The following is a 16,566-nucleotide window of genomic DNA, read 5'->3' on the forward strand; positions in this document are numbered from 1 at the left end:
CAACCCACTCACCACAGAATCATACTCCATGATTGAGGCTGTATCCCTTAAGTTCTGAGATGCTGTAGACTGATGCTAAGTAAATTTAGTCAAATAGATAAAATAAAATCCTAGAAACATTTCTCTGAAGATTTAATATAGCTGAAAATATCTGTTGTAGATTTTCTCTTTTTTTGAGGGTTTTGTTTTTTGGTGCCTAATATTTAGAGAGGGTAGCACTGCACTGCACTGCACTGTCCTCCCATCGTTCATCCATTTGCTCATATGGACTCAGATAGCACAGCGGGTAGGGCGTTTGCCTTCCAAGTGGCCAACATGGCCGACCCGAGTTCGATTCCTCCGTCCCTCTCGGAGAGCCTGGCAAGCTACCGAGAGTATTCGATATGCCAGACACAGTAACAACAAAGTCTCCAATGGAGACGTTACTGGGCCCACTCGAGCAAATCGACGATCAACGGGAGGGCCTTTACCTTTACCTTTACCATGCTGGCAAGATAATCTCGGTAGCAGGCCAGACTCTCCAAGAGGGGTGGAAGAATCGAACCCTGGTCAGCCATGTGCAAGGCAAACGCCCTTCCCGCTGTGCTATGGCTCCAGCCCATCCAGAATGGGCAAATCCATGAAAACATTGGATTTTTATTCTAATGTATGAATACATCAGTTATGGAACCAAATTTGATGACAAAAGAAAAGAAACTGGAGGGCATAAGCGTTAAGGCCACGAATATAAGGGAGGCACAGCTTTTGGGGCATGGGGCAGAGGGTGGATAAACAAATTCCTTGCATATGAGTGAGATTATTCTGTGTCTGCTCCTCTCCTCTGACTCATTTCACTCAGTAAGATATTCTCCAGATTTATCCATGTTGCAGCAGATTGCATGACTTCATCTTTCCTTCAGGTAGAGATGACCATATTCTAGCTGGAGGTATATATTTTCAGCAGATAGGGCACTTATCTTGCATGCAGCCAATCCAGGTTTGGTCACCGACATCTCAAAACTCACCTGAAGTGATCCCTGAGTGCAGAGCCAGGAGTATGTCCTGAGCTTCTGAGGACTGCTGGGCATGAACTCTCCCCGCACCCTCCCGCCCAAAAAGAAGAGATGTCTGGGTAAAGAATGCTATTTCACTTCTTTCCGACTCTTCAAATTTGAGTGTTGGAAAGATAAACTGAGAAGGTTTGCAAAGTAGTCATTTGCTAATTATGTCTTTTATTTAAAATAAAGGAAATTTACTGTTTTATCAACTCCAAAATAGTAGGGCAAGATTTATGTTTATAGGCCAGAAAGATAATACAGGAGTAAGGAGTCACCCTCTTACTGGGGTTAGATGTGGCCAACCCTAGTTCAATCTCTCACACCACATATGGTCCCCTGAGCATTGCCCAGAGTGATCCCTGAGCACAGAGCTATAGGAATAAGCCCTGAGAAAAGCTGGGTATGACAAAATCTAAACATTTTATACTCAGTTTACTCCATTAAAAAGTATTTTGAGCCTGTATCTGTGCTGGTGCATGTAATGGTAACTCATTCTTTTGCAGCTTTTTTATTGCATGAAATGTATCTCAATGTCTATATTTTTATGTTGATGGGTAGTTTGATGGGCAGTTTAGGGCAGTTAACTTCCTTATTATTATATTTTTGCCTCAATTTTTTTCAATTACTCCTATGAATAAACTATGCATCCTTGAATAACTTAATGCTACTTTCAATTACCTACTACTACTTTGAATGCATCCTAAACTATATAAAAATCCTAAAATATTTCATTTACATTTTACTTTTTCACCTTCTTTTTGGCCATTGTCATAAATTGTGTTTTACTTTTATACATTTTTTCACATTATTTTTGCCCTTGTTTTAAAGTCTCCATTTAGTTTTTTTTTCCTTAATATGCCTGTATTTTCAAGTTTTGGTGAATTCAATTGTGACAACAAATCCTTTGTCATCTTGAGGTATATATTTTTAAATGCATGAATAATTCTAATATCTCCCCTCCACCACTTTAATTTTATTTTCTTTCACTTTAAACAGTCAAACAAATTGAGTTGAAAGGAAGGATCCTTAGTGATGATTTTCAGAAGGCAAGTAGTAGGAAAGATGGATGATACTCAATATATTTTTTAATGACACTTTATTTATTCTGATGCTGAGTTTGTATGGATCTGGTTCTGGTGAATGACAACTTTGATCAGAAAAATTAGGTTTGACAATAAAAGGGCATTTGGAAATAAATATAGAAACCTAACATGCATAATAGAAGATCTAAGAAGAAAACTAGAAGAAAGACAATAATTCGATGTACTTACAGGCCCATTTTTTTTTTGAGCTAAGAAATTTAAGAGACATAAATCCACTTATGAATTCATGAGAAAAGACACATTTCTGGGACAAATCTTGAAACATTTCTGAAAGCACAGATAAATTTCAAAAAAATCACAGAGAAAAATTTCCAAAATTTTCTGAACAAAAGTTACAGTGACAGGGGCTGGAGCAATAGCACAGCAGGTAGGGCATTTGCCTTGCACGCGGCCGACCCGGGTTCGATTCCCAGCATCCCATATGGTCCCCCGGCACCACCAGGAGTGATTACTGAGTGCAAAGCCAGGAGTAACCCCTGAGCATTGCCGGGTGTCACCCAAAAAACAAATAAAATAAGATAAAATAAAGTTACAGTGACAAATAATGTTTTTGTAATCATCATTCAATTTTTCATCTGTGAAAGAAAGAGACAATGATTAAATAATTATTCTTCTGGAGAAGGAAGAGTGAAGTGTTACTCAAGCACTGAATATATACTTTGTCTAAAATGATTAAAACTATATTTTGAACAGTAGGATTCAGATTAAATATTAATCTTGTATTCTAAGAAAAAGTGCAGACAGTTTCTCCAATCAAAAAATAAACATAGGTGCCAGAGAGATAATAAGATGCTTGTGTTTAATGTGGCCAACCTGAGATTAATCCCCTGAGTTAAATTCTCAGTGTCCTCTGAACACTGCCAGGACTGAGTAACCCCTGAGCACAGAGTCAGCAGTAAGCCCTGAGCACCATCGGGTATGCCCTGCAAGAAAAGAAAGAACCACAAAGTTGATTTCAAGATGGAAACTGTGAACATTAAGTTTTTTGATGTGACTTGCTGCCATACCTGCATGTAAGCATGAGCATGGTCACAGCTCAGGGGTACTTTTTGTGCTGACGTAAATCCATGTACATGAACCCTTAAATGTTCATATGTCTAAAACACAAATTCCTGAAATAGAGGAAAATATAATGCGATATGTCGCAGAACCAACATCCTGTAGTAACGGCACTACCTACAGAGATATAGGTTGGTGGTCTTTAAAAAGTAAATTTCCCTAAATTATTCTTATTTATTAAGACAAGTGGGCTGGAGCAATAGCACAGCGGGTAGGGCATTTTCCTTGCACATGACTGACCCTGGTTCGATTCCTCCATCCCTCTTGGAGAGCCTAGCAAGCTACCAAGAGTATCCTGTCCGCACAGCAGAGCTGGCAAGCTTCCTGTTATGCCAAAAACAGTAACAACAAGTCTAAAAATGGAGGCGTTACTGGTGCCTGCTTGAACAAATTGATGAACAAAGGGAGGACAGTGCTATAATACTATTAAGACAAGTAATTCACTCTGTTACCTCAGCATTTTTTGTATTCATGTCTATATTTGATCAGGAAAATAAACTTTCCCTAAAACTCTCTTTTGAGACTAAGATTTTAATTGGTTTTCTTCTTCCTCTTCTTTAGTATTTTAGACTTGCAAAACTTCTGTATTGCTATTATTTTTGAAATTTACTTCTTCCTGGTAGTCTGTCAAGTTTATAACAGTAAAGATGTCATTGTTTAAGAAATATATGTATTGTCTGAATGTAAAATTTTAAAAATAGATTGCTAAAGAATTATTAAAATTTATAATCATTTAGTTGATTTGAACCAAAATTATTTTATGTTAGTTTGAAATATATCTAAATATAATCAATTTAATAAAACAATTTCAGAGCAATGTTTATCATTATAGTAGCGATATATGATCGTTATCCTGCACTAATTTTAGTTGTTTTTGGAGATGCTTTACATGGTCAGCACTTATGCTTGCAACATTAAAATTATCACTGAACAGAATGTGTAAGCCCATTTGACTTTCAGCACATTTGCCTTAAATGCGTCTTAAAGTTAGAGTATTTTTTTCAAACAACAGAACATAATGAAATTTTCCAAGTCAGAAGAAATATGGATATCAAATATTTGCCTTTCAAGAACAAGAATGAAATAATTAGATGAGTTCAATAGGAATGAATGTTACATTTATAATATGATTTAAGAAATTCAATCCATGAGTTTGTAGTATGCAATATTTTACTCCTTCCTTCTTTGTTATGAGAATTAAATTGATATAAGATAGATTACCTTGATTTAAAAAAAATAATGTGTACTAGATTCCTCGTTAGGAAAATGAAGATGGCAAAGCAGATAGGCCCACCTGTTAGTATATTAAGTTGAACAAAATGTAGTGATTACAAAAGAGTAGCTGAAATATATTGTAAAGAAGATAAGAGTTTGTATGACACAGTTTGCTTCTCCAGACATTCTGAACTTGAATCTCCAGCTCTGGTGGTAATGTTCCTTTCTTGCTAGTTTGGGGAGCAAAGTTTCCACATAGAAGTTTCATCTTCTGGTATCAAGAAGAAAAAGGAGGCCTGAATAACCTTTGCGAATCAGCTGTTCTTCCAATGCCTCTACCTCAGCATAATCCTAATGGCAAAGTGCTGTGTTTAGGGGTTCTGCCACCCTTCAGCAAAGTATTCAGTACATTGGACCTACTTTAGTGACAATGAGGGCACCTCTGATTATGATCATGTTCAATTAAATTCAGCTGGTAGGGCATTTGCCTTGCACGTGACCAACCTGGCAAACCCAGATTCAATTCCTCTACCCCTCTCAGAGTGCCCGGCAAGCTACCAAGAGTATCTTGCCAGCACGGCAAAACCTGGCAAGCTACCATGACATATTCAATATGCCAAACACAGTAACAACAAATCTCAAAACGGAGACATTACTGGGCCCGCTCGAGCAAATCAATGAACAATGGGAGGACAGTGACAGTGACAGCTAAGACAAAGGTGCTGGAGCGATAGCACAGCGGTAGGGTGTTTGCCTTGCAAGCGGCTGGACTGGACGAGCCGGCTTTGATTCCTCTGCCCTTCTCGAGAGCCTGGCAAGCTACTGAGAGTATTTCGCCCACATGGCCAAGCCTGGCAAGCTATCCGTGACGTATTAGATATGCCAAAACCAGTAACAACAAGTTTCACAATGGAGACATTACTGGGCCGGCTCGAGCAAATCGATGAGAACAACTAGAGGACAGTGACAGTGACAGTGAAGACAAAGTGAAGACTTTAGTGCTTTTATTTATTTTTTGCTTCAGCTATTGCATACCACTTATTAATATGAGGTAGTTCCCCACATTGCATTAAAAGTGGCTTGAGGGTAGTCCCTAGCATCCCAAAACCAAAAAGAAAGTAAAATCAAAGGAAAAAGGGAAAAGACTTCAATAGCAAAATTGTCCCCCAAAGATTAGGGGCTCTAAGTTTCTGCAGTGAATCTAATGTATATATTATATGTACGATGTATGTCAGACATGTATATAATGTATTTATGGTGTATATCAGACATGCATATATTGTATTGTGATGTACATCAGACATACATATATGGTATATAAGTAAGCCAAGAACTATCAATGCTCTGGGGGGACAGGAATAAAACACAGCATCCACCATGAAGACAGATGATTTGAGAAGAGTAGGTTCTGTCGCCCAAGCACTGTGAGGTTGGGCCATGTGGACAGTCCTGAATTCTGTGTTCACAGGCCTGTTGGCTTTCCTGGGGATGGGAGCCATAGTCCTGTCACCCCCAAACACAGTACGCTCACTGTCCAGTACCTAGATTATGGGCCACACGTCCTGATCAAATTATTTGAATGATGACTTTTAAAGAACCAAGTGGCAAGGCCAGAGAGGGAGTGTAGCAGGTGAGTCACTTGGCTTGCATGCAGCCAATCAGGTTTGATCCTGAGATCTCATCTGATCCCTGAGCCCAGAACCAGGAGTAAGCTTGAAGCAGTAGCAGGAGTAAGCGCTGAGCACTGTCAGGAGCAATCTCTGAGAACTCCCAGGAGTAATCCCTGAGCACAATGCCAAATTACTCTTCAGCTCTGCCAAGATGGATGCCTGAACACAGAGCCAGGAATAAGCGGTGATCACCGTGGAATGTGGCTCCAAGAGCCGAGCACAGCTAGCTGTGAACGCCCTCCACCACACCCCAAGCAAAACAAAATAAAACTAACAAAGGAAAAGTGGCAGAGGAACCGTTCTGGCGTCCCTGAGCTTGCAGGCGGGAGCTGCAGTGCCTCTCCTTAATCTGGTTGCTCACCGGTCCCAAGGAGAAAGGGCAGAGGGTGCGGGGTGACCTGATGCCCGCGGTGCAGGTGCACGCTGTCCCTCCTCCGTGCCCGCGCGTCCTCGTGTCCCAGGCCCTGTTCCCTAAGGTCTCCCGCTCCTCCTCTTGCAGACGCCCCCGGAGCAGACGCCGACACGCTCCGCGCGGGAAGAAGCGGCTTCACCAGCTGCCTGTCGGCGGTGCGCTTCGGGCCAGCGGCTCCCCTGAAGGCGGCGCTACGCCCCGCAGCCCCTGCCCGGGTCAGGGTCCGAGGCCACGTGAGCGCAGTGTCCGGCTGTGCTGGGCGCTCGGGGTCCGGCGCCCCTGCACGCCAGGCCACCCCGCTCGCCGGCGGTGCAGGTGCGTACCCTCCGCCCAGGTGCATGCGCCACGGTGGTCGGCCTGTAGTCCCCGGGCTCTGTCCCTCCGCACCTTTCTGACCGCTCTGTAGCCTCGCCTCCCTCCTCTGCGTGGCTGTCCGCATCCTTTGCAGTGCTTCTGTTTTAAATGTGGGTTCCCCCTCTCAGAAGCCCTCCTTCCCTCTCGCCTGGGTCATTATCCCTTTTTCTGCTGTAGGTCGTTCAGGAACCACAGATGAGGGAGAGCCCCTAGTTAATGCGGACAGACCTGATTCCGCGGTCATTGGAGGTAAGGAGGCCTAGAATGACCACGCCTCCCGTTGTTCCCCAAGTCCGAATAACCCTGTACCTAGCTGGGAAGAACGGGTCCCATCCTGCAAGGACCATAGCAGGCCATAAGGATTTGTTTGACGCAGGAATGTTATGTAGCAACCCAGCTCCTCTGGACATGCTAGAAGAAGGAAATCTTTCTTTTTTAAAGATTGTGTTAAAATGACACGATTTCCAAAGATATTCATAGTTGATGTTTAGACAAGCAGGGTTCCAGCATGGCCCTATCCCCATGCCCCCACCAGAATCCCCTTCCCTCACCAGTGTCCCCAGGTTACCTACAGATGGCCTCCTTGCCAGGCACATTGTTAGGCCGGGTTGTTGTAGTTTGGATCTCATGTTTTCAGACTCGTTGGGTGTGTCGTTTGTCTATAGAGCAATACCACTTCTCTGCATCACTGGTGTATCAGAGGCCCTCGGCCTTGCCTTCACCTGAAGATCCTAATGAAGGATAGCTGAAAGACACTAAACTAAGGAGCATGGTTGCATTTGCAAGTTGCCATTTATATTTAAATATTTCTCAGCATGTATTTATTTAAGAGGTATTTATTTTTATTTGTTTGATTTGACATAGAGTCTTACACATCTCAGTCTATTGACCTAAAACATTTTGAAATTAGATTATAACTAAAGTATATATCAAGACAAAGAGCTAAACTATGCGAGCAGCAATTTTCTTTCTTTTTTGTTTTTTTGGGTCACACCTGATGATGCTCAGGGATTACTCCTGGCTCTCCACTCACAAATTACTCTGGCAGTATTCAGGGGACCAAATGGGATGCTGAGGATCAAACATAGGAAAGCCAAATGCAAGGCAAATACCCTACTCACTGTACTATCACTCAGGCCCCAAGTAGTAATTTTCTTAAGTGTGAAAATACGTAACTAGGACCAGGAATGTAGCTCAAGTGGTTATTCCTGGCATAGGCATGGCCTTGCATTCTATACTCTTTGCTGATCGCAAGGGTGTTGTTTGGTGGCCACAGGCGGAAAGCAAAAAGCTGGTTGGCCCTCACCAATGCAGCAAGAATCACTGGGATTGTGGGACTGGCCCCACCTGTAATTCCTTTTCAGCTGGGTTTGATATCTCACACACATACATATAGTACATATAAATATATTGTCCTGGATTCATTTTATATTAGGTTATGTATATTTGAAGAAGTAAAAACTCAATGTAAATATATAAATATGTTCTTGAAATAGACTTTTCTCTGGTCTGAAAAATAAATATTCAATTTTCCTTCAATTCTCCCTACTTCCCATACAAAGAACACATACACTCTTTTAAGGACATTACTGAAATGCTAGTTCCTTATAAAATCTGGTGAGTAGGAAGTAAATTGTTCTCCATTTGATAGCTGTCCACAGTAAGAAAATTGCGCCCAGGCTGGGTCATCTGGCTGGGTGCCCACTGTTTAGCCAGACTGGACACCAGCTCAGAATGGATCTCCTCATTTTGCTTACTTTCTTCTGGACACCAATATTTTCCCCAAAATTGGCATAGTATTCAGACTTTTTTTTAATGTGTTAGCAAATATATGCTGGAATGTTCATGTTTTGATTCCTATGTCAACATCTTTTATTTTTTGCAGTGAGTGTAGTATGGAATCCCAATTACATAATTCTAAGAATAAAAAGTATCTTACTTATAATGTACACTTAAAGGGATTCCTTTCATGTTAAAATCTGAATTAAACCTTGAAACATTGTTTACTTGTTCATTTGGTTTTTGGGGTCACACAGCAGTGCTGAGGATGAATTCCTGGCTACGAACTCTGGGATCATTCTTGGCAGGACTCAGGAGACTATATGGAATTGTGGGATTCAAATCTGGTTTGGCTATGTGCAGACAAGTGCCCTACCTACTGCATTATCTCTCTGAACCTCTAGTTTATTTGTAAAGAAATGACTCAACTATAATGTAAAAGCCAATTTAAGACAATGTGATTTGTATCTTCAGAATAGTAATCCAAGATGATAAAATTGCACAATATCCTCAAATTTGGTACCCACTTACTAGGAAGAACACAGATAGTAGTCAAATGTATGATAGAACAAAAGACATGGTCCCTAGAACTTCATTGCTTTTATCCAAATATCATTGGCTGGATATGAAACATTAAGTCTCACCAGTGTTGTTTCCCTGAGGAATCCTACTTGTATCTTGACAGACGGAATGAAGAATGAGATCAAGGAAGCTCTTGAGAATGTAACAACCCAGATCAATATTCCTGGGTCCTCTTGCTATCTGCCACACATCTGTGCAGTGGAGTCAGGGATTGTTCCCTAGTGTCTTGGCTACTGAGATCATTTACTTGTGAAATCCAAGTATTTGTGTAATTGCTAATAGATTCCACTTAATGCTTAAGGGATGTTATCAGTGAGTGGATTTTTCTACATTTTGCACTTTATTGTTTTCTCTCATTGAAAGGGAAGAATGGTATAGAAAATAAAATGTTACAGGAAAGAAGGATTAGCTTTAACTATCTTCAAACCTGGTAAATCAAAGAACACAAAGGATTACTAATATTGTATATGGGCAAATAAACTTGTCAAAAGCACATTACACTGGAGTTGCTGATAGGAAGGTAATGGAGGGAATCAGATGCATTTTGCCAATTATCTCATCCTTTCCAGCTAGTGAATGAAGAAAGGTTATTTTAGAATCCTATTTAAGCTCACAAAACAAACAAAACTGATCAACCACAGCCAGAGAGACAGAACAGCAGATAGGATGTTTGCATTGTTCATGGCTGTCCTGAATTTGATCCTTGGCATCCCAAATGGTCCCTCAAGCACTGCCAATAGTTATCCCTAAACACAGAGTCAAAGTAAGCCCTGAGCACCATTGGTTGTATCCTCAAAACAAGAAAAGTAGTCAATCATATACATAAAATCCTAGATGTTTTAGTATATGGTGACAAGTGTATAATCAAGGAATCTTATAATTGTTATTGTTTTTTTTAAATAACACTGCAGTATCTCCATTTAAATGGAGTTTACCTAAAACATAGTCTACCCAAACTTCACCCAACGAACTTTGGGTCTGTTGTATTCCACTTACATTGAAGTCTATTATTACATTACCATATACTATTTTAGGATAACATACTAAAGAAACTAAGTATATAATATATATTTTGAATCATGTAGTTAAGCAGTAACATATTTTATAGTATTATGTCATTAACCTATGATTACTATCAAGCCTCATAAAAGTATATTGACTAGAGCCTTTTTATATCTTGATTTGATATAGATTGAATATCCATTCTATACCAATATGACATTTTCAGTTAGCAGTTTAATGTTAATAGCTTGGAAATTTTAATATCACTAATGCAGTTATAAGTGAAGTAAAAAAAGTAAAGGCCCTCCCGTTGATCGTCGATTTGCTCAAGTGGGCCCAGTAACGTCTCCATTGGAGACTTTGTTGTTACTGTGTCTGGCATACCGAATACTCTCGGTAGCTTGCCAGGCTCGCCGAGAGGGGCGGAGGAATCGAACTCGGGTCGGCCATGTTGGCTGCTTGTAAGGCGAATGCCCTACACGCTGTGCTATCGCTCCAGCCCCACAGTTATAAGTGATTTTTTAAAAATAATACTTCTATTCAGGAATTCCACCCCAAAATTCTTACTCTGCTGTGCAATTAATATTGAGAATCACTATCATAGCCAAGATTTTCAATTCTTAAAAACATTTCCATTAAGATATGTCAAATAATTGACATATAACTATCAATATTTCTGCAAATAGACTATCATATTATCTATTATCTGTTGATGTATGATGAATTTTTACCCTTCTATCAATGTAATGCAACCCACATTTATTATATCACATTTTCTGTTGACTAGGAATTTGGTCATAGCTTAGCTGAATCTTCTGGTCAGTGACAGCATTAAGTATCATAAAGTTAGAAGGCTGAACAAATCAAGGTTTTAAAATCTAGATTTTATTTCTGGCTGCTGTCAATAGCTTGCATTTGGCACTCCGAATCTTTCAGCCTCTCCTTGCCACATCCTTTCTCCCAGCATGAATATTTGCCACCTATCAGCCTTCAGAAGGAGAGTCTCCAGTGAGACAATGCTAGAACACCATGTTAATGTATCTGGTAGTCACTGTCACTGTCACGGTCCTCCCGTTGTTCATCGATTTGCTCGAGCTCGCCCAGTAATGTCTCCATTGGAGACTTTGTTGTTACTGTGTCTGGCATACCGAATACGTCACGGGTAGCTTGCCAGGCTCCGCCATGTGGGCGAGATACTCTCGGTAGCTTGCCGGGCTCTCCGAGAAGGGCGGAGGAATCGAACTCGGGTCGGCCATGTTGGCCGCGTGCAAGGCAAACGCCCTACCGCTGTGCTATTGCTCCTGTACATATAATAAAGTATATTACTTATGTGCTATATTTTATTCATTAGAGACAAGACATAAGCCCTGCATATAAGCAATAGAAGGGGAGAAAAATATTGGTCTCCATGGATACAGATCCATTAAGACACCCTTGGCCTCATACAGATACAAGATACACATGTTATACTACAGCAGTTCCAATAGTACAGCAGCAGTACTATTATGAGAATATTATGAGAATATTTACATCATTTGCTTGAGCGGGCCCAGTAACGTCTCCATTGGAGACCTTGTTGTTACTGTGTTTGGCATATCGGATACGTCATGGGGAGCTTGCCAGGCTCTGCAGTGCGGGCGAGATACACTCGTTAGCTTGCCGGGCTCTCCGAGAGGGGCGGAGGAATCGAACTCAGGTCGGCCATGTTGGCTGCATGCAAGGCAAACGCCCTACCACTGTGCTACCGCTCCAGCCCTTTACCTTTTTTACCTTTATTCACATCATACTGGAGCAATAGCACAGCGATAAGGCTTTTGCCTTGCATGCAGCCAACATGGCCGACCCGAGTTTGATTCCTCCGCCACTCTCGGAGAGCCCGGCAAGCTACCGGGAGTATTCGATATGCCAGACACAGTAACAACAAAGTCTCCAATGGAGACGTTACTGGGCCCGCTCGAGTAAATCGACGAACAACGGGAGGGCCTTTACCTTTACCTTTACTTTTAAAATAACCAATGCCTGCTTGCTTGTTAGCACAAAGAATGAGCCTTCTCTAAAAAGTCACACTTCTGTATCTAAGGGTGAAGGCATTAGTATAAATTAGTACAAATTCAATAATCATATGTCTTTTGGATAAAGGTTTAAAACTTTAGATACATCTAAAAGTTGTATGGATTTACAAGTGAACTTAGTTTTATATGACTTTGTTTATGGATATATATGCTCATATAAATTATTATATAGATATAAGCACTTTGATATAAATTATGTTAAGACAGTCTATTTGATTTTTAAAATGTAGGTACTGAATTTGTATTTTTAACATTCTTCTCTTTCTAGGAGTGATAGCAGTTGTGATATTTATCTTGATCTGCCTCACTGGCATAGTGATATGTATTTACCAACAGAGATGGTCACATCAGAAAAATGAGACAAAAATTCCTCCGAATGGAGACAATGCTGAGACTGCTCTGAAAAGTGAGCCCAACCTGCAAAGTTCAGTCACTGAAAGCCAGAAAGAGTACTTCTTCTGATCTGCAGCCATGCTGTATTTATTGCAATGATGACTTGCCTTTCTTGTTCAACCAGAGCCCCTCTTGACCTTCTGGAATAGGTGGTGACAATAATGCCCACAGCTAGTCGGCATATAGATGCACTCTGCTCAGGGCTTGTTTATGATATGTGGAACAGGGACTTTGTGTACTCATTAATCACTCCTTGGCATTTTCTCAGAATTCTGACATGATGTTATAAAATTGAATTGTATTTTGCATAATGACCTTGGATTTTAAATAGAAGCATGGATTTACACTTAGTCTCTTAAAAATTTATCATTAAGGTTTATAAAGGTCAGGGCTGGACTTGGAGTTTTATGCCATGTTCAAATCTGTGCTGTATTTTCTTCATCAATTACAGACTGACATCTTTACCCCAGTAAGTTCTTCTTAGATGACCTCACCTGTATTTCCATTGTTCTGTTAAACAGAGTCCTGTGGTCAAAGATATTTAAGAAAAAACTTGGTGGAGAAGCCTGTGCCAGCTAACCTGTTTTCATTAATGGTCTCTTTTAAATTAGTGTGGATATATCTAGTGGTGAAATGAGTATTGAATGTAAGCTATGAAATTTGTAGTTAGTAAAATGTGTAAGAATTTTGTTCTGTGATGATCTGCTTTTTGTCTTTTTAGTTAGCCTTGATAATCTTTGTAAATTACATTAACAATCACCCAATTCACTGTATCACTCTATCACTGTTATCCTCTTGTTCATCGATTTCCTCGAGCAAGCACCAGTAAAGTCTCCTTCGTCCTAGCCCTGAGATTTTAGAAAGTGCCATATTTCTGGCTCTTCCAGAGCAAGGGAATGAGACTCATCATTGTTACTGGTTTTTGGCATATTGAATATGCCATGGGGAGTTTGCCAGACTCTGCTGTGCGGGCGAGATACTTTTGGTAGCCTGCCGTGTTCCCCAGAGTAAGAACTAGAAAATAAGGTGTCACACGACCGGGAATCACCCAATTATCTCATAAAATATTTTCTAACTAAACGTAGGCCCAGATATGAACCCATGCTGAACAGTGCACATATATCCTTTATTTCATCTGAGTACTAAATGTCTTTCCTTTATTTTACTTACTTACATTTTAGTGGGGCCATCCTGGCAGTGCTCATGGGCTGTTCCTTGCTCAGTTCTTGGGGTTGCTCCCTGAAGTGCTTGGGGGATTACGTGATGCTGGGGACTGAACCCAGTCATTCTGCATGAACTGTATGTTCTCCACCCTTTGAGCTATCTCCAAGTGTTCTTCCTTTAAATTTGATTATGGTCACGGTCATGGTCCTCCCGTTGTTCATCGATTTGCTTGAGCGGGCCCAGTAATGTCTCCTTCATAAGGCTTGTTGTTACTGTGTTTGGCATATTAAATTTGATTAGAAAATTTTTTTCCAAAGTCTTTTGATTCTTTTTTTGAGAGTTACTGTATAATCCTTTGACTTCTCATGGCTGTCTTTTCATTTTCAGAGAAAAAATCATAGTTTGGTTTCATTTATTTGTTTGTTTTGTGACCCACTCAGCAGTACTAAGGGACAACTCCAAGCTCGGTGCTAAGGGGTTGCTCATGGTTGTGCTCAGGGAACAAACCCCAGGGTGTCCAACCTGTGCTCCAGTCCTTTAAAGTATCACAATAACCTTAAAAAGTCACAATTTGAAACTAAAGTTCCCTATTTAAATTTCTACATTTGCAATTTATATAGGCAAAAAGTTTCTTAGAAGTTTTCTTCTGGTAATTATTTGAAGTAACACTGAGAAGATGTGGATGATTCCCTTAGGAAAATTCAAATTAGAGGATCTATTATCCTACTCAATTATTTGGATTAAATTTCTAATATAGCACATAAAATAAACTACTTCATCTTCTGTTTAGAGATAGCCATATTAATATTGGGAACAAAAATTTTGTATTGACTATTGGAATTTTCCCGGTTAACTACTTTTAATGACAAATAATTGATAGAATGACTATTTAATTGGGGTTTCTTACTAGAAGTGTAGTTTTGTTTTTCTGGGTTTTTTTTTCAGTTTTTTTCTTTTTTTGAGAGCTTGTTTGGAGGTTCTAGCAGAGCCTGGCAAGTCACCCGTGATGTACTCGATATGCCAAACACAGTAACAACAAAATCTCCAATGGAGACGTTACTGGGCCCGCTCGAGCAAATCGAGGATCAACGGGAGGGCCTTCTCTTTTTTATTGAATCACCATGAGAGAGACCATTTACAAAGCTGTTCATGATTGGGTTTCAGTAATACAGTGTTCCAACACCCAGCCTTCCACCAGTGTTCATTTCCCAGCACTAATATCCCAATTTCTCTTCCACTAATTCCCAGCTCCTTTTCCTCCTCCCCCCACTCCACCACCACCTTTACAGCCTGCTTCTGTAGCAGGATCTATCTCTCCCAACTCTCTCTCTCTCTCCTCTCTCTATCTCTCAAACTCTCTCTCTCCCCTCTCTGTCTCCCCTTTTGGATATTGTGGTTTGCAGTACAGGCAATGGAAGGTTATTGTGTGTATCCCTTTGCCTACGTTTTAACACTCTGTTCTTGTCCAGCATGATCATTTCCAACTATTATTAATATATTGGCCCTTTCTCTATCTAACCTACCCTCCGCGCACAATGCACCCACCATACACGCTTGTGGTAGATTATGGAATCATCATTTAAAATCAACAGTCTATTTTTTTAATGTGTTAAACCTTCCTAGTTCACTTTATATGTAACAACCAGGAATTAATTTAATTCTGTACTTTGACTAAATCAGGACCAATTGAAACATATATTTAGCCTAGTTATCATTTTTTAATATATATCTAAAAAAAGGAAAAAAACCTTCTCTGTTAAACCGTCCCTTGAAAAATACTTTTCCCTTACAATTTCATGCTAGCTTTCTATTGCTTTTTTATTTCTGTTGCTTATCTTCAATCTCACTGATCCTGTCTTCGGCTGTAGTCATTCTATTGCTGAGGGCACCCACGGAGTTTTTAATTTCATCTACCGAATCCTTGATTTGTGACACTTCTTTTTGTAGCTTTTTTATTTCTGCTCTCATTTCTTCCTGTATTTTCTCAACTATCCGTTCCACTGTTTCTTTCATTTCTTCCTCTAGTTTTCTGGATGTCTGCTCCATTGATTCTTCAAGTAGTTCTTGAACACCCTCAGCATTTCATCTCGGAATTCTTTATCAGACAGAACATATTTGCGGGTAACCCTGTTAAGGATTTGGGACTCTTTTCTTCATCTTCTCCTTGTAGTGGAGATTTGCGCTGTTTCTTCATGCTGTTGTAGTCGTCTAGAGGTAAAACCTTGGAATTCACTAGTACTGTTCCCTCTTATTGTGGGAACGGATCCTGAATAAGGTTGGTTGATGATGTTCATCCTTCTCCTTTTCTGGGATATGTCCTTCCTCTCAGGCATTATTCTGTGGCTTATGACAGGCATCTAGTGAAGCATTGTAGGAGGTGCTTTTTCATATTGGGCTTGTACAGCTTCTTGCATACACTGGTTTTTTGTTGGAATTTGAGTAGGTCAGTGGATTAGTGTTGTATTGTATTTGAGGCAACGGGGAAATTTTCCACAGAATTGGGTGATAAAAGTTGTGAGTCGAGAGGGCTGGGAGTGGAAAATAGAACTGTGGTGACAAAGAAGGCCACGCCCACTTTTGAGGAGGGCACGCCCCTTACAGTGGAGGCCACACCCCCAGCCGGTCCCAGGGACTGCTAACCTCAGAAACTGTAGAGGAGGGCGGTTCGGGGATGAGGTGGGCTGGCAGTCTAGCAGAACTCAGGCAGGTGTTTCCCAAAGTCTC

General features: G+C 40.5%; 1 pseudogene; it reads left to right on the forward strand.

Moving 5' to 3' along the window:
• LOC130035596 (contactin-associated protein-like 3) overlaps positions 1 to 12,747 on the forward strand; it is a 197,505-nt pseudogene extending 184,758 nt beyond the window's left edge.
• The last annotated feature ends 3,819 nt before the right edge of the window (positions 12,748 to 16,566 follow it).

The sequence above is a fragment of the Sorex fumeus genome, unplaced genomic scaffold (genome assembly GCF_029834395.1).
Source record: "Sorex fumeus unplaced genomic scaffold, SorFum_2.1 ptg000063l, whole genome shotgun sequence".
NCBI classification, from domain to species: Eukaryota; Metazoa; Chordata; class Mammalia; order Eulipotyphla; family Soricidae; genus Sorex; species Sorex fumeus.